Source organism: Kogia breviceps, chromosome X (assembly GCF_026419965.1).
Source record: "Kogia breviceps isolate mKogBre1 chromosome X, mKogBre1 haplotype 1, whole genome shotgun sequence".
Lineage (NCBI taxonomy): Eukaryota > Metazoa > Chordata > Mammalia > Artiodactyla > Physeteridae > Kogia > Kogia breviceps.
Window position 1 is genome coordinate 81,006,834 of NC_081330.1, and position 22,655 is coordinate 81,029,488.

At 35.8% G+C, this 22,655-nt stretch overlaps 1 pseudogene; it reads right to left on the minus strand.

Annotated features, from left to right (window-relative positions):
- Positions 1–19,879: 19,879 nt before the first annotated feature.
- On the minus strand, positions 19,880–20,952 carry LOC131748727 (non-homologous end-joining factor 1 pseudogene; annotated as a pseudogene).
- Between the last annotated feature and the right edge of the window lie 1,703 nt (positions 20,953–22,655).

Genomic DNA, 22,655 nt, shown 5'->3' on the forward strand with positions numbered 1-22,655 from the left:
CCCGAATAGCCAAAGCAATCTTGAGAACGAAAAATGGATCTGGAGGAATCAGGCTCCCTGAGTTCAGACTATACTACAAAGCTACAGTAATCAAGACAGTATGGTACTGGCACAAAAACAGAAATATGTATCAATGGAACAGGATAGAAAGCCCAGAGATAAACCCACGCACATATGGTCACCTTATCTTTGATAAAGGAGGGAAGGATATACAGTGGAGAAATGACATCCTCTTCAATAAGTGGTGCTGGAAAAACTGGACAGCTACCTGTAAAAGTATGAAATTAGAACACTCCGTAACACCACACACAAAAATAAACTCAAAATGGGTTGAAGACCTAAATGTAAGGCCAGACACTATCAAACTCTTAGAGAAAAACATAGGCAGCATCCTCTATGACATAAGTCACAGCAAGATCCGTTTTAACTCACTTCCTACAGAAATGGAAATAAAAACAAAAGTAAACAAATGGGACCTAATGAAACTTAAAAGCTTTTGTACGGCAAAGGAAACCATAAACAAGATGAAAATACAACGCTCAAAATGGGAGAAAAGGGCTTCCCTGGTGGCGCAGTGGTTGAGAGTCCGCCTGCTGATGCGGGGGTCGCGGGTTCATGCCCCGGTCCGGGAGGATCCCGCGTGCCACGGGGCAGCTGGGCCCGTGGGCCATGGCCGCTGGGGCTGCACGTCCGGAGCCTGTGCTCTGCAGCGGGAGAGGCCGCGGCAGTGAGAGGCTCGCGTACCACAAACAAACAAACAAAAAAAAAATGGGAGAAAATATTTGCAAATGAAGCAACTGACAAAGGATTAATCTCCAAAATTTACAAGCAGCTCATGGAGCTCAATATCAAAGAAACAAACCACCCAATTCAAATATGGGCAGAAAACCTAAATAGACATTTCTCTAAAGAAGATATACAGATTTCCAAGAAACACATGAAAGAATGCTCAACATCATTAATCATTAGAGAAATGCAAACCAAAACTACAATGAGATGTCATCTCACAATGGTCAGAATGGCCATCATAAAAAAATCTACAAACAATAAATCTGGAGAGGGTGTGGATAAAAGGGAACCCTCAGGCACTGTTGGTGGGAATGTAAATTGATACAGCCACTATGGAGAACAGTATGGAGGCTCCTTAAAAAACTAAAATAGAACTACCATAGAACCCAGCAATCCCACTACTGGGCATATACCCTGAGAATACCATAATTCAAAATGATGCATGTACCAAAATGTTCATTGCAGCTCTATTTACAATCGCCAGGACATAGAAGCAATCTAGTGTCCATGGACAGATGAATGGATAAAGAACATGTGGAACATATATACAATGGAATATTACTCAGCCATAGAAAGAAATGAAATTGAGTTATTTGTAGTGAGGTGGATGGACCTAAGGTCTGTCATACAGAGTGATGTAATTCAGAAAGAGAAAAACAAATACTGTATTCTAAGACATGTATATGGAATCCAAAAAAAAAAAAAAAAAGAAAACGTCATGAAGACCTTAGGGGCAAGATGGGAATAAAGACGAAGACATACTAGAGAATGGACTTGAAGATACGGCAAGGGGGAAGGGGAAGCTGGGACAAAGTGAGAGAGTGGCATGGACATTTATACACTACCAAGCATAAAATAGATAGCTAGTGGGAAGCAGCCACATAGCATAGGGAGATAAGCTCGGTGCTTTGTGACCACCTAGAGGAGTGGGGTAGGGAGGGTGAGCAAGAGGGATTCGCAAGAGTGAAGAGATATGGGAACATATGTATATGTATAACTGATTCACTTTTTTATAAATCAGAAACTAACACACCATTGTAAAGCAGTTATACTCCAATAAAGATGTTAAAAGCATAATACAAACGAATGTATATATCAAAACAGAAACAGACTTACAGATATAGAAAACAAACTGATGGTTACCAAAAGGGAGAGGGAAGGGGAGAGGGACAAATTAGGGGCATGGGATTAAGAGACACAAACTACAATATGTAAAATAGATAAGCAATGAGGATATATTTTATAGCACTGGGAATTATAGCCATTATCTTTTAATAAGATATAATGGATTATAATCTGAAAAATACTGAATCACTGTGCTATATACCTGTAAGTAATATAATATTTTAAGTCAACTTTACTACAATAAAAACGTACCTAAAGTATCAAAAAAAAATAAGAATGTGCATCAGACCTTATTATCTATGTCCTTCCGGGAGGAACTAAAGGTTCTGTGACTCTGCTGTATTACTGATCTCTTTTTAAATTGTTACCAATTCTCCTGCCTGACTGATGTTCTTTTTCTCTGCATGTTCTTATTCCTGTGATAATTAACACTTGATCCAGATGTTTTGGAACTCAGAGAAGGTCCAAAAAACAAAAGCAAGGCCTTTTAATTCAAAAGAAAAGGACATGGGTTTTATTTAATGGTTTAAATCCCCTCTTTTCATTGTTGCTGCTGAATTCTGAGGGAAATAGATGTGATGACCTTTCTAACTACTTCCTGCTTAATAGGTATGATGTTAAAGATGGTGAGGATTAGGGAAGAAAAAGTCTTAGACTTTCATCTCAAAGAACTCTACAGATTTATATAACAGTCTCAAATTCTACAAAATAAAGAGAGACTTTCTTTTTCCTTTCCCTGACCTGCCATCATTTCCTTCTTCAATAACACTTCAGTAAGAAAGCAAAAGGATTAATATCAAGAGAGCTAACCAATCATTTTAAATAGTCAGTTTCCTCTGAAGAGTTTAGAAAACCAGTCTATGGCCCTTGAAAAAGTATTTGTGTAATGGTTAGTTAATTATATCATCCTTTTCCTCCCATATCTACAACTATTTGAACTCAATGAAACTCTTTCGCTCTTTGTTGAAGTACCTTTTGAACTAGCTCAGAGTTTTCCTCTAGTTTATCTTATGGCCAGATGTCTTCTACCTTTATAACTGAACTTAGGTTCTTCAATTGTAACTCCAATTACATGTCATGATCAATATATGTTTTCTCATAGGTTTTATTTTTTCTGTTAATTGTAGTTTACCAACCATAATGTAATTACACCAGATCCCATGTTATTTATTTGGAAGGTATTATTAAGGCAGTAGAAATAAGTTAAGGTTACAGACTCATTTTTGTAGCCTTCCCAGCAAAACTTTCCTTTTCCCATATAGAATATGTTGTTTTGTGCCAGAGTCTTCATGGCTCATTTAACATGAGCCATGTTAACTGGTCTCAGAATCTCATAGAGTTTGAGGGCATAACCAAATATTGCTCTTTAAGGTGCAGCTCAGCATTGAGAATGGTGTCCAATTTGGGGGGGGTTCAGTTTTCTTATCTTATGAAGTCCAACATCTCTCCATGGGTAGTATGCATTGCTTTTGAAATACATTCCTTATTTCAACCAAGTGTATTAGTTCGTATAACTGCTTTTGACTAATCAGAGGAGCTAAAGCAATCAGGATGTGACAATGAAGGTTTACAGTTGCCACTTATAACATCCCACAGTCATGGAGGACCATAAGTCTCCCAGAAGTGAGCCTCCTGGTCTTCTGTTCCCAGTATGGTGGGCCACTGTCTAGAAACCACTTCTGATTCTATAGTTACCTTGAGACCATAAAGTTGCAGTTGGCAGTTGCTAACAGATATTGTTTTGAAAATAGCTGATGTTGTCCTTGAATCTGGTACCATTCAGAAAATTCAAGTTCTCCGTAATAAAGGAATGTGTCCAATATCATGTACACAATGGCCATCCAGCTCTATTTTGTATGCCTGAACCAGTTACTTTATTTTGACTTTTAAATGCATTCTTTTCCTTCAATGGTTAAAGTAGATGTACAATGTATGTTTGATAGGCCACAAAACATGGTGTTCTAGTTTAAGTTAAATTATGTGTAAGCCAGAATGACTTTCCCATACCTCTATATGTGAAAATTTCTTCTATCATTTCTCCTCTTTGTTTGCAATTCATGGAAAATATTTGTCCCTCGATGCCAGGTTGGTTGCTGCCTGCCCTGGGTCCATTATGTCCCTTGGTGCTAAGCCTACTTTATATATATATACATATGCCTAGATATCCACATTGGGGGAAATCTAATCATACATAGTGAACAAGCTCGGAAGGTATGCTAATGAGGAAACATTTTATAAGCTCTACATTTTATCAATTATACTGAATTGTCACACAAACATTGTACATGTGCCTTTAGCAGTAGATTTTAAATAAGCAGTGACATATGTCATGAGTAGTTATACTCTGACACCTTCACTGGAGAATTCTCTTTTCCTCCTGAACAACAAGGCAAATGTATAGCTAGAAGTTCAGCAATAACTTTCAGTTTTGATAGGGAGACAAACATTTGGTAAGTGGCTCAATTGAATAGTAGGATGGGTCTTTCAGTCCTGGTCCTGATTCTTGGGTCATCTATCTACCATTGCTGTTGTCATCCTCTCATCCTGTGTGAGTGTAATTTGGGGTCAGCAGTCCTGTTTATAAACCAGTTTGATGCAGAAGCCATTCTTAAGTGGGAAATATGAATTCGGGGATTAATTCCCTTCAGTATTGCTATGCATGAGCTAGTTAAATGTACCTGAAAAATGTCCTTTTATCTAGGTTGGAGACAGTCCTTTAAATGAAGCCTTTTCCAGTATGCATAATCCCCTGGTTGCATGCAGATCATGGGGCATCTGATCTCCATCCAAAGATAGATTATTGTGATCAGCATCAGAAACAAGATTAGAATACCATTTTTAATAATGCAATAAAACTTTACAATAATGTAACATAACAACCAAAGCCATCTTAGACATAGATAATAGGTAAATAACCTTAGTATATATAAAACCCCAATATCCACAAAAATATATTATTGAAATACAATTTTTCTCCCTAAGTTATCCTCATTTCTATAAAATCTAGCTAAATTAAGACTAATTTATTTGCAAAATAAATCTGGTTTCAATAAATTTGGCCTGATTATTTACATAATTATAACTGTTCATATAGGCTCTTTTAAATTGGATGTGCTGGAACATTTCATAAGAGATATCAGACTGAACTTTTAAAAGGCCTCTCAAGGCCACAAAAGTAATGCCAAGGTTTTGCCACAAATTCTACCTGTGATATCTATAGATATGAGTGAATTACTTTGTTCTTGAGGTCCCCCAAATATCTTGAGATTACTGCTCTTGTCAGGAGAAGACCTTCCTTTTTCACAAAAAAAGGCCCTTGGCAACCTGATTTTCCAATTTCTGGAGGGATCAGGTAGATAGAAAAGATAAATGCTTCAATTCTACTTATAAAGGTATAATTTACCAAGTTGATTTAAGTCAAAATTAGCTTGAAAGGAAAGATTTTGTTAAATCTGAAAAATGCATAATAAAATCCAGTAATATTTCAGATAAAACCCATGAAATTATAACCATATTCATCAATTCATTCAAGTCTATGTGATTAATCATTGATTTCAATCTTTTTTAACAGTTTTCTGAAACCATCAGGATTTCCATTAGAATTCTTTAATTTCTTACCCAGTTCAGTGGTATGAGCAGAAAGTTATCAGAAATCTGTACTTTTCAAAAAGTCCTTTCAATGAATCTTCTTAAAGGTGAAGCATTGTTGCAAAAGCATCAGAGTGAAACAATAACTGTTTATGAATGACAAAAGACTTAAAAAGTCACACTTAAAGATCTGATTATGGTGTAATTGACAAAGAAGATTAATTAAGTTGATGTGACATACATATATAGGATAATAACTAGAATTATGACTAATAACATAATACCAGTACATATTCAAATTTTAGAAACTTAATATAATTTCTAGAACATTTATATTAATGACATTTATCCATAAAGTTAACCTAAGAATGTTTATCACCACTTATTTGACAAAACTTTGCATGTAATTTAACATACCAAATAATCCTAATTAGTTTAATATTTCTCTCTGAGATGACTCAGGGCCCTTTGAAACAACACAAAGTTAAGTAGAGGTGAAAATAACTTTATTTAGAATTTGAGTTGAGGAAGTTTATCAAAAATATCAAAAAGATTTTGAAATACTTGGTCAAAAAGTATCTTAGGTCACTGAGAAATAATATTTATTCACTTAACCAAAGTGACAATAAAAGATTTCAAAAGCAAATACATAAAGTTATGGCAGATCCTTAAAAGATAATAAAACTTACAATCTGTTATCAAACGCAGGTGAATATTCCAAGAAAACATTGTTCTCTTAATGCAGAATACTTACCTCCTGTCTTGTACCAGTTTATTTTAATAGTCTTCTCACAGGTGAAAATCTCAAGAGGAGGAATACTCAGGGGTTTCTCTCCCAGTGGGAGTGCTCCAATCCCACCTACCTTGCACTGCAGATCAGAAACATTGCTAAGAAACAGATCTAGGGGCCTCTACTCCAACAACTAAGGAGTAGACCTCACCCTGACAGGGAAGTGACAACCACAAAGCAAATGGGAGGCCCCACTCAATACCCAGGGCAGACTCTGTTCACCACAACACCAGTCAAACCTCCTATCAATGGGATAATGGCCAGCATACGCTGAGGAAAGAGGCGGCAGTCATCCACACTGAAAACAGTGCTCACAATAAAAAATATTAAACCCATGAGGGCTACACAGGGACATTCCCACATAAAATAGCACCCCTAAGACAGTCTGAGGGTCTGGCATTGAGAGGAAGAGTGTCCAGAGCATTTAGCCTTGAAAGCCAGTGGAGCTGGATTGCAGGAGCTCCACAGGGCTGGAGTAAACAGTGACTCCACTCTTGGAGGGCACACATAAGGTCTCATGTTCATTGGGTCCCAACACAAAGGAGTAACTCCATAAGAACCTGGGCTACACCTACCCAGGGCTCTTGGAGGGTCTCCTGAAGAGGCGAAAGTTGACTATAGATTGCTGTGGCCAAAAGGATACTAGTAGCAGAAGCCCCAGGGAGCTCTCCCAGAGGTTCACATTTTGGCAGCAAGACCCAGCACCACCCAACAACCTGCAGGCTCCAGTGTTGGAATGCCTCAGGCCAAACAACCAACAAGATAGAAACACACACATACACACCCATCAGCAGACAGGCTGTCTAAAGTAGTATTAAGCTCACAGACACCCCAAAACACAAACCTTGACATGGTATTAACTGTCAGAGGGACAAGACTCAGCTCTACCCACAAGAGGGTGGCATCAGTCCTTCCCACCAAGAAGCCTGCAGAGGCCCCTGGATCAACCTCACCCCCCAGGGGGCAGACACATAAACAAGAGGAGCTATGCTCATTCAGCCTGTGGAAAAGGGACCACAAACACAATAAGTTAGACAAAATGAAATGACAGAGAAGTATGTTGCAGATGAAGGAGCTAGATAAAAATGTATAAGAACTAAAAGAAGAGGAGATAGGCAATCTACCTGAAGCAGAATTCAGAATAATGATAGTAAAGATGATCCAAAATCTCAGAAAATGTATGGAGGCTCAGAGTGAGAAGATAAAAGAAATGTTTAACAAAGACTTAGAAAAAAAAAAGAACAAAAACAGAGATGAACAACACAATAACTGGGAAATGAAAAATACATTGGAAGGAATCAATAGCAGAATAACTGAGGCAGAAGAATGGATAAGTGAGCTGGAAGATGGAATGGTGGAAATCACTTCTGCAGAACAGAATAAAGAAAAAAGAATGAAAAGAAATGAGGACAGTTTCAGAGACCTCTGGGACTACATTAAATGAATCAACATTCAAATTATAGGGGTCCCAGAAGAAGAAGAGAAAGAGAAATTGCCTGAGAAAATATTTCAAGAGATTATAGTAAAAAACTTCCCTAATATTGGAAAGGAAATAGTCATCCAATTCCAGGAAGTGCAGAGAGTCCCATACAAGATAAATCCAAGGAGGAACAAGCTGCACACATATTAATCAAAATAACAAAAATTAAATATAAAGAAAATATTAAAAGCATCAAGGGAAAAGCAAGAAATAACATACAAGGGACTCCCCATAAGGTTATCAGATGATTTTTTCAGCAGAAACTCTGCAGGCCAGAAGGGAGTGGCATGATATATTTAAAATGATGAAAGGGGAAAAGCCTACAACCAAGAACACACTATCCAGCAAGGCTCTCATTCAGATTCAATGGAGAAACCGAAAGCTTTACAGACAAGTAAAAGCTAAGAGAATACAGCACCTCCAAACCAACTTTACAGCAAATGCTAAAGAAACTTCTTTAGGTGGGAAAAAAAAAACACAACTAGAAACAAGAAAATCACAAATTGGAGAACTCTCTGGTAAAAGCAAATATACAGTAAAAGCAGGAAATCACCCATATAAAAATATGATATCAAAACCAGCAACTGTGAGAAAAAGAGACTGCAAATGCAGGAAATGGGAATTGCATTTGAAATTAAGAGACCAGCAACTTAAAATAACAGTGTATATATGTAAACTGCTATATCAAAGCCTCATGGGAAATACAAACCAAAAAACTACAGTAGATACACACACATGGGGCTTCCCTGGTGGTGCAGTGGTTGAGAGTCCGCCTGCTGATGCAGGGGACATGGGTTCGTGCCCCGGTCTGGGAGGATCCCACATGCCGTGGAGCGGCTAGGCCCGTGAGTCATGGCCACTGAGCCTGTGCATCCAGAGCCTGTGTTCTGCAACAGGAGAGGCCACAACAGTGAGAGGCCCGTGTAATGCAAAAAAAAAAAAGATACACACACACACCAAAAGAAAAATGCTATCTACAAGAGACCCACTTCAGACCTAGGGACACATACAGACTGAAAGCGAGGGGATGGAAAAAGGTATTCCATTCAAATGGAAATCAAAAGAAAGCTGGAGTAGCAGTACTTGTATCAGACAAAATAGATTTTAAAATAAAGACTATTGCAAGAGACAAAGAAGGATGCTACATAATGATCAGGGATCAATCAAAGAAGATATAACAATTGTAAATATACATGCACCCAATATAAGAGCACCTCAATATATAAGGCAAATGCTAACAGCCTGTGATTGGTTTGTTCATATTTTCAAGCCTTAAATGACACATTAGACCTTAGACTTAATTGAAGTTTAGAAAACATTCCACCCAAAAGCAGAAGAATACACTTCTCAAGTGTACACATAACAGACTCCAGGTGAGATCACATCTTGTGTCACAAATCAAGTCTTGGTAAATTTAACACATTATTGACCAGGCGAGTTTTGCAGAAACTAATGCCTGTGGCCAGTGACTTTTTAATGTTAATGAATATTGAAACACCCACTTTTGAATAAATATCAACAATATTTTTTGCACTTAATGTATTTATTTGAAACTTTGTACATGTCTTACTAAAGCATTCTAACATTTTGTTAGAGTGTGATAGGGAGTATAGCAGGCACCTCTCTGCAGGGGAACAGAAAATCTATTGCAAATACACTGTGTTTCACTGTGCGTTCCCCTGGAAGAGCAGATTCTACACTTTCTTGCACCATTTCTTTTTATTTAGTCCTGTGGGCATTATTTCCTCTAGAATATGTTCTTTTATTTTGATAGTCAACAAAGTGGAACTTTGCAGGGGGGTCTTTTAGAAATGCCACAAGAAGGACCAGGTGCGGGATTACCACTACATTCACCAGAATGGTCAGCTACCCATTCTCTAGCTGCTGCTAACAAAAATTGCTTGTAAGTCATTTTATTCTATGCATTATTGCTACAATAAATTGTAAAAGCATTGAATAAACTGCAATTACTCAGAAACCACTTTCTTATACCATTTTCAAGTTTTCTGGAGGATATCAAAGTTTGCAGATATTGATTGAATATATCAACTCCTTTCATATATTTGTTATACTCTAATATACAGTGGGCTTAGGTATCTGACAGCCAGTCCTCCTTTCTTCCTTTCCTGTAGATGCTATGGAGGCATCATGAATAATTGCCACCATGCAGACTAGTCTCTTGTCTTTCCACATAAGAAGAATCACTTCTCCCTTCTATAAGAAAGTCTTTTTTCCCCTCTGTAGATTTTCAGATTTCTCCTTTAAGTGGTTTGATAGACCATGATTCTCTCTTATAATCCCACAAACTCTGGTTTTATTTTTCAAAAATATTTCAGATGTGGACACACTGTTGTAAAAATTATCTTGGTAAATATGGTGCCATGAACTAAAATAAGGTTGTAGGACAGATAATATTGTTTTTTGCAGTTTCTTTCCTTCACCTGTGTAAATCTCAAGGTTGCATACACATCCAGTTTCATTTTCACTAACCATCCTGACCAAAATTCCATATTTTGTAAGTTTTCTGAGATTATAGGTTTTGAATCTGAGTCATCCTGTCCACATTATCATTTCCTCATCAAGTGATAGCTCTCGTTTGGGTATATACATCAATTGAAATTTTGGTAGAAAATAATCCAAAAGAGGTTTAACTTTTGAAATTCTGTCTGCAGGAAGTGGAGTTTCCAAGTTATCATTAAAGTGAAGAAATGTCATTATTTGCTTGAACCTTCTTTTCATCATAATCTTTGGAAAGATAAGTATTTCAAGGGGTCAGTCGACCAATATTCTTTCCAGTGTGAGTTTCTTATTTGTCCCATCAAAATTATTATTCCAAGAAACTTCTTCATGCCACTATTGGTTACATCACTCCATTTTAAAGCCTTATCATACTTTTTATATGATTTTTCACTCTGTTGGTGATACAAGTTTGTTTGACAAGTGACCAACTCGAAAAAGGTGTTATCAAAAATTAATTCTGTTATTTCCCTAACATTTTGCAGGTTGTTACATTCAAGTGTTACACCTGTAAAGTCTTCTAATTTTCATGAAATATCTTCAATCCACTGTTCTGTAGAAGCAAAGGAACATTCTCCAGAAACATGAGATTCATTTTCACTTTCTGTATCAGAGTCAATCACCAAGGTTTTTTGTCTTTTTGTTGGTCTAATATTCACATAATTTGAATCAGAACTATATTCTAAAGAACTATCATCTTCTGAGACATTAGTATATATGTCACATGGATAATCAGAGAAAGTATCCACATAAATTTCACTGAAAAATACTTTTTCACTCAAAATTTCATGATGCATCACTTTATAAAAATTTACAGTAATAAACTTGCATTTATAATATATATAATATTGGAACAAAAACCTAAAGGAGCAACATGTGAATGATAATGACAATCATAAATTGTATAATGAATGCTTGATCAATTTTAAGCCCTAGCAACTTCACATGGTAATGTTAATTGTATCACTCTCTAAAAACGTATTGATACGTTCCTGGTCAATAATGTTCAGGTAACAAAATAAATATTAATATATCTCAGGTCAATAATGTGCTAAGAAAATTGAAATCATATCAGTCATCTTTTCCAACCATAATGCTATAAGATTAGAAATCAATTACAGGAAAAAAAACTGTAAAAAAACACAAACACATGGAGGTTGAACAATATGTTACTAAAAAACCAATAGATCACTGAAGAAATCAAAACATACCTAGCGACAAATGACAATGAAAACACAATGATCCAAAATCTATGAGATACAGCAGAAGCAGTTCTAAGAGGGAGATTATAGCAACACAATCTTACCTCAGGAAATAAGAAAACTCTCAAATAAACAACCTAACCTTACACCCAATGCAACTAGAGAAACAAGAACAAACAAATCTGAAAGTTAGTAGATGGAAATAAATCATAAAGATCAGAGCAGAAATAAATGAATTAGAGATGAGGAAAACAAAAGGAAAATCAATGAAACTAAAATCTGGTTCTTTGAAAAGACAAACAAGATTGATAAACCTTTAGCCAGGCTCATCAAGAAAAAAAGGGAGAGGGCTCGAGTCAATGCAATTAGAAATGAGAAAGGAGAAGTTACAATGGAGACCACAGAAATACAAAAGATCTTAAGAGACTACTGCAAGCAACTATACACCAATAAAATGGACAACCTAGAGGAAATGGACAAATTCTTAGAAAGGTACAACCTTCCAAGACTGAACCAGGAAGAAATAGAATATATGAACAGATGAATAACAAGTACTGAAATTGAAGCTGTGATTTAAAAACTTACAACAAACAAAAGTACAAGACCAGATAGCTTCACAGGTGAATTCTATTAAACATATAGGGAAGAGTTAACACCTACAGTTCTGAAACTCTTCAAAAAATTGCAAAGGAAGGACCACTCCCTAGCACATTCTACAAGGCCACCATCATGCTGATACCAAAACTAGACAAAGATATCACAAAAAATGGAATAACAATGATGAACATAGATGCAAAAATTCTCAACCAAATACCGGCAAAACAAATCCAACAACACATTAAAAAGATCACACAACATGATCAAGAGGGTTTATCCCAGAGATGCAAGGATTATTCAACATATGCAAATCAATCCATGAAATACACCATATTAACAAAGTGAAGAATAAAAACCATATAATCATATCACTAGGTGCATAAAAAGTTTTGAAAGAATTCAAGACCCATTTATTATAAAAGCTCTCCAGAAAGTGTGCATGGAGGGAACCTACTTCAACATAATAAAGACTATGTGTGACAAACCCACAGCTAATATCATTCTCAACAGGGAAAAACTGAAAGCATTTCCTCTAAGATCAGAACAAGACAAGGATGTCCACTCTTACCACTTTTATTCAACATAACTTTAGAATTCCTGGCCACAGCAATCAGAGAAGAAAAAGAAATAAAAAGAATCCACACTAGAAAAGAAGAAGTAAAACTGTCACTATTTGCAGATGACATGATACTATACATAGAAAATCTTAAGATGTTACCAGAAAATTACTAGAGCTCATCAATGAATTTGGCAAAGTTGCCAGATACAAAATAAATACACAGAAATCTCTTGCATTCTTATACACTAATAGTGAAATATCAGAAAGAGAAATTAAGGAAACAGTTCCATTTACCATCACATCAAAAAAGAATAAAATACCTAGGAATAAACCTAAATAAGGAGGCAAAGGACCTGTACTCAGAAAACTATAAGGTACTGATGAAAGAAATCAAAGATGACACAAACAGATGGAGAGATATACCATATTCTTGGATTGGAAGAATAAGTATTATCAAAATTACTATACTACCCAAAGGAATCTACAGATTCATTGTAATCCCTATCATATCACCAATGACATTTTTCACAGAATTAGAACAAAAAATTTTACAATTTGTATGGAAACACAAAAGACCCTGAATAGCCAAAGCAATCTTGAGAAAGAAAAACGGAGCTGGAAGAATAAGGCTCCCTGACTTCAGACTATACCTCAAAGCTACAGTAATCAAAACAGTAGAGCACTGACACAAAAAGAAATTTAGATCAATGGAACAGGATAGAAAATCCAGAGGTAAACCCATGCACCTATGGTCACTTAATATATGACAAAGGAGGCCAGAACATACAATAGAGAAGGACAGTCTCTTCAAAAGTGGTCATGGGAAAACTGGACAGATACATGTACAAGAGTGAAATTAGAACACTCCCTAATGCCATACACAAAAATAAGCTTAAAATGGATTAAACAGGCCAATGGAAGTCCAGATATTATAAAACACTTTGAGGAAAACATAGGTGGAACACTCTCTTACAAAAATTGCAGCAAGATCTTTTATGATCCACCTCCTAGAGTAATGAAAATAAAAACAAAAATAAATAAATGGGATCTAATTAAACTTAAAAGCTTTTTCACAACAAAGGAAACCATAAACAAAATGAAAAGACCACCTTCAGAATGGGAGAAAATATTTTCAAATTAAGCAACTGACAAATGATTAATCTCCAAAATATAGAAACAGCTCATGCATCTCAGTATCAAAAAAAAAAAAAAAAAAAATGAAAAAATAGTCAGAAAATCTAAATAGACGTTTCTCCAAAGAAGACCTATGGGTGGCCAAAAAGCACCTGAAAAAATCTTCAACATCACTAATTATTAGAGAAATGCAAATCAAGCTAAGATGAGTTATTACCTCACACTTGTCAGAATGGCCATCATCAAAATTCTACAAACAATAAATTCTGGAGAGGGTGTGGGGAAAAGGGAACCCTCTCACACTATTTGTGGCAATGTAAATTGGTACAACCACTATGGAGAACAGTATGGATGTTCCTTAAAAAACTAAACATAGACCTACTGTATAAGCCTGTAATTCCACTCCTGGGCATATATCCAGAGAAAAACATAATTAGAAACAATATATGCACCCCAATGTTCATTGCAGCACTATTTACAATAGCCAGGACATGGAAGCAACCTAAATGTCCATCAACAGAAGAGTGGATAAAGAAGATGTGGTACATATCTACAAGGGAATATTACTCAGCCATAAAAAAGAATGAAATAATGCCACCTGCAGCAACATAAATGGTCCTAGAGATTGTCATACTGAGTGAAGGAAGTCAGACAGAGAAAGACAAATATCATATGATATCACTTATATGTGAAATCCAAAAAAGAGTACAAATAAACTTATCTATAAAACTGGAATACAGTTACAGATATAGAAAACAAACTTTTGGTTACTGGGGGTAAGCAGAAGGCAGCAGGATCAATTGGGAGATTGGGATTGACATATATACAATACTCTATATAAAATAGCTAACTAATAAGGACTTATTGTATAGCACAGGGAACTATATTCAATATTCTGTAATGGCTTATATGGAACAATAATCTAAAAAATAGTGGATATATGCATATATATAACTGTTGCAGTTTGCTTTACACCTGAAACTAACACAACATTTTAAATCAACTATACTCCAATAAAAATTTAAAAAGACATTTCTAAATTAATAAAACCAACAAACAAACTTTTATTCATTCATTACAGAATTAGTCCTAGATCATATGATCCTTTTAAAACTTTTGGTTAATTTCTGCTATATTCAGAAATATTAACTTGTAAGCACTTATTTTCTTTTTAGCCAATGAAATAAAGCTCTTATATAATTTAATTTTTACATAAAGACAGAACCAGAAATTGTATAGCTTCATTTTAAAATTTAGTCATGAATCAGGTATTTCAATATAAAACTTGTTAGTTTATAAATAACAGTGGGAATAAGTTAACTCACTTGAGTTTAAAAGGGTTGTGTTTCCTTTTTCTTTTTTACCTTTTAGCTTTAGGTTCTACTAATTAGGCCAAGGACATATGGATCACCAAAATTGTTACTCAACCGAATTCTGATCTGCTCACCTGACACACTGAAAAGCTAATCCACTGACACTGGTTTGTAGTGAATTAAGTATAGCATTTACTACAGGGCACCAAGCAAGGATAATTGGCAGCTCATGTGCAAAAGACCTGAACTCTCTGATGGCTTTCAGGGAAAAGTTTTTAAAGACAGTGTGAGAGAGAGCTTCATGGGTTGTATGATCTGCTCATGCACAATTCTCTGACTGGTTGACTGTGAGGTAACAGGGTGATGTTTCAAGGATCTCAGTCACAAACCTTCTCATTCCAATCAGTCTGGGGTCTACTTACTTGTTTGTGGTCGGCAGTTTTCATCTGGTGGGAGTCTGGTTTCTGTAAAAACAACTTAGGAATGTATGTAATCTATGTCCTTAAGGGAGGGACTAAAGGTTCTGTGACTGCTATATGGCTGATCTATTGTTTATATTCATACAAATTCTCCTCCCCAACTGCTTTTCTTTGTCTCTGCATTCCTCTGATCATTAATGTTTGAGCAAGACATTTTGGAACTTAGGGAAGGCCCCAGAAATTAAAGCAAAACCTGCTGCTTCAAAAGACAGGGACATTGGGATTTGTGTATGATTTAAAATAAATAATCTTTTTCTGTTGTATGTTTTTCTCCTTTAGAGTAAATTTATTATCCATATAAGCATGGGTTTATTTCTGGGATTTCAATTATGTTACATTGGTCTACGTAACAGTTTTTTCTGCTGGTACCATGCTGTTTTGATTACAATAATTTTGTAATATATTTTGAAATCGGGTAGTGTGATGCCTCCAGCTTTGTTCTTTTTTTCTCAGAATTTCTTTGGGTATTTGAAGTCTTTTGCCATTCCATATTTATATTAGAATTTATTGTTCTTTTTCTGTAAAACTGTTAGTGGGGTTTTTATAGTGTTTGCATTGGATCTGTAGATTGCTTTGGGTAATAAGGACATTTTGACAATGTTAATTCTTTCAATCCATGAACATGGAATATCTTTCTGCTTCTTTGTGTTTTCTTCAATTTCTTTCAATGAAGTCTTGTAGATTTCAGTGTAGAGACCTTTCACTTCTTTGGTTTCATTTGTTCCCAGTTATTTTATTCTTTTATTTCCTTTTATTTTGCTTGTGATTGTAAATGAGATTGATTTTTTTAAAAATTTCTCTTTCTGCTAGTTCATTCTTAGTGTATGGAAACTCAATTGATTTGTGTATATTTACTTTGTACCCTGCAACTTTACTGTATTCATTTATTATTTCTAATCACTTTTGGCATTATCTTTAGGGTTTTCTATAAATAAAATCATGTCATCTGTAAATAGTGACAGTTTTACTTCTCCCTTTCCAACATGGGTATCTTTTATTTCTTTTTCTAGCTTAATTAGTATGAGTAGGACTTCCAATACTATGTTGAATAAGACAGACAAAAGTACACATTGTTGTTTTCTTTCTGATCTTGAAGAGACAGTTTTCAGATTTTCATTATTGAGTATGATGTTAGCTGTGGGTCTGTCATACATGGCCTTTATTATGTTGAGATATCCTCCTTTTATACATATTTTATTGAGAGTTTTTAATCATAATGGGGTGTTGAATCTTGTCAAATGTTTTTCTGTGTCTATTGACATAATCATATGATTTTTACTTTTTACTTTAATGTCATGTATCATGTTGATTAATTTGTAGATATTCAACCACCCCTGCATTCCTGGAATAAATCCCATGTGATCATGGTGTGTCATCCTTTTAATATATTGTCATATTAAGTTTGCTAATATCTCACTGAGGATTTTTGCATCTGTGCTTATCAGAGATATTGGCCTGCAATTTTCTGTTTTTTGTTGTCCTTGCCTGGGTTTGGTATCAGAGGGATGCTGTCCTCATAGAATGAATTTGGAAGCTTTCCTACCTCTTCAATTTTTTGGAATATTTTAAGAAGGATAGGTGTTAATTTTTCTTTAAATGTTTGGTAAATTTCACTCATGAAAACTTCTGGCCCTTAGGTTGTTCAATGTGTTAGTGTATAGATACTCATCATATTATTTTATAATTCTTTGTATTTCTGTGATACTCATTATTATTTCTCCACTTTTACTTCTGATTTTGTCAGAGCCTTCTCTATTTTTTTCAGCAAGTCTAACTAAAGGTTTGTCAACTTTGTTTACCTCTACTAAGAACCAGCTCTTAGTTTCATTCCTCTTTCTATTATTTTTTCAGTCTCTATTTCACTTATTTCCACTCTGATCTTTATTATTTCCTTCCTTCTACTGACTTTGGGCTCCTTTTTTTCTTATTTTTCTACTTCCTTTAGCTGTAAGATGAGAATGTTTGTTTGAGATTTTTCTTGTTTTTTGAGTTGGTCTGCATTGTTATAAACTTCCTTCCTGGTACTGCTTCTGTTATATTCCATAGTTTTGGTATGTCATATTTTCATTTGTTATTTTTCTTTGCATATTTTTTTCTGTTTTGACTTCTTTGTTGACCTAATAGCTGTTCAGCAGCATGTATTTCAGTCTCCACATATTTGTTATTTTTTTCAATTTTCTTTTTGTAGTGGATTTCTTGTTTCATACCATTGTCATCAGAAAACGTTCTTGGTAAGACTTCAACCTTCCTAAATTTACTTTGTTTTGTTTCTCAGCATATGGACTAACCTTGAAGAAGTTCCATTTGCACTTCAGAAGAATGTGTATTCTGCTGCATTTGGATGGAATATTCTGTAAAAATCTATCAAAGCCATCTGATCTAATGTTTTATTTAGGGTTGCAATTTCCTTGTTGACTTTCTGTCTGGATGATAAGTGGGGTCTTAAATTTCCATACTATTATTGTGTTGCTGTCAATGTATCTCTTTTAGCCTGTTAATAATCACTTTATATATTTTGGTGTTCTTTTGTTAGGTACATATATATTATTCACTTTTATGTCTTCTTGATGAAATATCCCCTTTATTATTATATACTATCCATATTTGTCTATTTTTTCCTTTTTTGGCTTGAAATCTCTTTTTCCTGATATGAATATGGCTACACCACTTTCTTTTGGCTGATATTTTGGCTTAGAGCATCATCTTCCTTCTCTTCACTTTTAGTCTATGTTTGTCTTTACAGCTGAGATGTGTCTCCTGGAGGCAGCATATAGTTGAATCTTGTTTCTTCATCCTTCCATCCACTCTTTGTCTTTTGATTGGTGAATTCAATCAATTTATATTTAAGGTGATTATTGGTAGATGAGACAGTACTGCCATTTTATCTTTTGTTTTCTGATTGCTTTATATCTCCATTGTTTCTTTTCTCTTGTGTTTCCATCTGCCATTTTTATTTTTTATGATGTTTTATTGTTTCCTCTTTTTTTGTGCTTTTTTTTGGGGTCTCTGCTCTATATTTATATTTTGTGGTTACCCTGAGGCTTGTGTGTAACTTCATAGATAAAATAGTCATTTTTCTGCTGACAACATCTAATCTTCATTTACCTAAACAAGTTCTGTCCTTTTCTTCTTCCCCTCTTATGTTCTTGTTGTGTTAAATTATCCCTTTTTATGTTATGAGTTTGTTACTAAACTGAGATAACTATAGTTATTTTTCAGCTTTATTTTTCCTCCCTTTAAATTTTATACTGTAGTAAAGTTTTTGAAAACCTTTTCTGATAAAGATTTGCAATTTTCTGGTTCTGTTTGTTACCTTGCTTACAGTTTTGTATATTTTTGCTAGTTTGTTTCTGGTAGAAGAGCTTATTTCAACATCTCTTGTAAGGCATGTCTAGTGTAGATGAACTACCTCAACATTTGTTTGTGTGTGAAACCTTTATTTTTCCTTCAGGTCTGAATCATAACTTTGCTCAATAGAGTATTCTTGGGTTATAGATTTTAGTTTTCAATATGATGAGAATTCCATTCCACTCTCTCCTGGACTATAAGATTTCTACTGATAGCCTAATGGGGTTTCCTTTCTAGGTTACTATCCTTTTTTTCCTGGTTGCATTTAAAATTATTTCTTTGTCATTGACTTTTGACAATTTTAATTTATACATGTTGGAAGTTTTTAGTATTGAAGTAATTAGGTGTTGTCTTAGCTTCAAGGATTTGTATATTCAGTTCCTTCCCCAAGTTTGGGAGGTTCTCAGCTATTATTTCATTGAATTATCTCTCTACTCCCTTCTCGCTATCTTCTTCTGTGATATTCATTATCCTAGTGTTGCCCTTCCTAAAAGAGTCTGATAGCTCTCATAGCATTTCCCCCATGGTTTTTTATATCTTATTTCTCTTTCCTCCTCCACTTGTATCATGTCTAGTTTTCTGTATTTGAACTCACTAATTCTCTCTTCCATATTGGTCTGCTCTATTTCCAATGCTTTCTAATGCATTCTTCATCTTGTTTTTTGTGTTCTTCAGCTCCAGAATTTTGAAATGGTTCTTTTTTTTAGGGGAGTGTGCGTGATTTTTATTCCATGCTAGAGAGGAGAGGGTCTCTGAGGAACACCTGGGACTGGCTAAGGTCTCTTAAGAAAAGTAGACAAGGCTACCTAAGCATGCTGTGCCTTTTTGCAGACCTGCCCCATATACCTAAAGTCCATGGTAGATCCTGGGTCTAGAGAACCTTCACCAAAAGAAAGGAGGGTATGGGATTCCCATAGACTGGCTTCCAGTTGGACAGGGAAGGCCAGTGCCTGATGGATTGGAGCCAGGATTCCCTCAGTTAATAGTATCCATGCCTGTCAACATGAACTTCAGTTATCTTGCCCTTACAGTGGAGTCCCTCACTGTGTAACTCTGTGTCAGAGATGTTGCTGTCACAGGACCTCCTTTCAAGGTGACACTAGGAAACTACTTTCTGAGTCCATCCTCAGCAGTTGAGACAGTGACAGGTTAACTAAAGAGCCCACTTAGCTTCTTCCTCTTGACCTTCAACAGCTGAGGTTTCTGCATAGGGCCTGAATTAACTGTGGGCTCTTTTTCAGGCACTGGGAGGGATGGTGCTGAGAAGACCAGCTCTTCTGGCTGATTTAGAAGTTGGCTATCAGTTCCTTGTGAGGGGTCACTGCTTGAGGTCTGGGGATCTCCAGTGCCTTGAAGCTTCTGTCCCACTTAGGTCTTTTGTCTGGTGACTGCCATATACAGACTCTGTAGATTTGTGACAAAGGGTTTTCCATCACCAACACTGCATGCTTCTAGTAGTTTCTCTACCATAAATTGTTCCAAGAAGGAATTATCTTCAAATGGCTCTGTCTTCAACTGATCTTGGCTCAGCATAGCCCCACTCTCCTGGTAGTCCTGGATCTCTAGATCTTACATATGAAGCAATGTTGCTAGGTCCCTCAACTGGCACTGCATTGCCAGACTCATGCCCATCAGAGGACGAATCAAATGTTGGGAGACCAGCGAAGGGCTAGCTAGGATGCAGTGGAAATTCCATAGAATGGGAGACCAGAGAGCTCACTCTGCACCTGGAGTATGATCACAGGAGAATGTAGCTTTGCCAGGGCAAGCAGTGTCCTTCAACAATGGGTGAAGCAGATCATCCTAATGACAAAGAAAAGCTGCAGGAGGAGCAGTCAGGCACGTGTTCAGCTCCTTGGCTTGCTGGCTGATCACACTAGTGTCCACCTGTTCATGCCACACCTGTTGAAGATCTGAAACCAGAAAGGCATAGCCCTGCTTTGTGATATAAGCCTTGACCAAGAGGGAGTTCTTGGCAAGCTGTAGCCATGCCCAAGGCTGCATCAGCAGGCCTTGCTCCAGTTCCTCCATTTTTAGTGGCCTCTAGAGCTCTCACTCTCTCCACGGCAAGCTAGCCTGCCCACAAAAACCAAAATGATTCTTTTTTAGAATTTTAATTTCTTTGATAAAATATTTCTCTATCCATTAGTTTTATTCCTGAGTTCACTGTATTGCCTTTCTGAGTTTTCTTGTAGCTCCTTGAATTTCTTGCTGGGGCTTTGGGGGTGTCCTTGGCCTGGTAGATAAATCCTTGAGTGTTTGAGTCCCAATATCTAGTGGGTGAACCACTTGCTATAGCCCCAGGGCAGACAGCAGGAAATGTGTTCCTTCAGTTCTTTTTGTCTGCTTCTTCCCTTTCCTTACACCCTGCACAGTCACTGCAGTCTCCCCTCAAAGTGAGCAACAGTTTCCTCCAACTGCAGCACCTATGGACTGACAGAACCCCACTCACATCTTTCACCCTCCAACATCTCTACCAGCAAGGTCACAGCTGTCCCACAGGTACCTTTGCTGCCATGTCCCTGGGCTCTGCAGCTTCCTCCAAGGTCCAAGTCAGCTGAAAGAGGCACAGGTGGAAAGATCCATTGGGAATCTTTGTGTGCTGTGCAAACACACCTCCATTTCCTTATGGATAGCCAAATAACTGAATCAAATGGGAGAGAAAAAGAAATGACTTTATGTTGTCATGATGGTGATATCACTGACCTTTTGTTTCTTAATGTAAGGATTTATTGCTATAAACTCCCCACTTAGAAATGCTTTTGCTACATCTAATAAGTTTTGACATGTTGTATTTCCATTTTCATTTGTCTCAAGATATTTTTAGATTTGTCTTTTAAAACTTCTTCTTTAACCTATTGGTTGTTTTGTATCATGTTGTTTAATCTCCTCATATTTGTGCATTTTCCAGTTTTCTTCTTGTAATTTATTTCTAATTTTATTCATACCACTGAGGCTGAAAAACATACTTGATATGATTTTAATCTTCTTAAATTTATTAAGTGTAGTTTTTGGCCTAACATATGATCTATCCTGGAGAATGTTCCACGTGCAATTGAGAAGGATGTGTATTCTGCTGTTTTAGGGTATTCTTTATATGTCTTTTAAGGCTGGTTAATTTATACTGTCATTCATGTCCTATTTCCTTATTGATTTATTATTATGGAACTGTCTATTTGTCCCTCCAATTCAGTCAATATTTGTGTGTCATATATTTGGGAGCTTTATTATTTGATACCTATATGATTATAATTATAACTTCTTAATGAATTAATTATTTTATCTATCTATTTATCATTTATCTATCTATCTACTTCTTCTTTGCCTCTTGTAACAACATTTGACTTAAGTTCTATTTTGAGATAGCCACCCCAGCAATCTTTTGCTTACTATTTGTAAGCTTTTTGCATCCTTTCACTTTCAGCTTCTTTGTGTCTTAGGATCTAATGTGAGTTTTTGGTAGATGGGACATAGTATTATCATTTTAATTTTAAATCCACTCTTCCCATCTCTGCTTTTTGATTGGAGGGTTTAATCCATTTACATTTGAAGTAGTTACTGGTAAAAAAGGACTTACTTCAGGCTCTTTTTTATTTGTTTTTATTATGTCTTATACACTCCTTGTACCTTATGTCCTCCATTATTGCCTTCTTTTACATTTAGTTTTTTTTTGATTCAACAATTTTTATTCCCTTCTCATTTTTTTATTATAATGTTTATGATTTTTTTGTGTG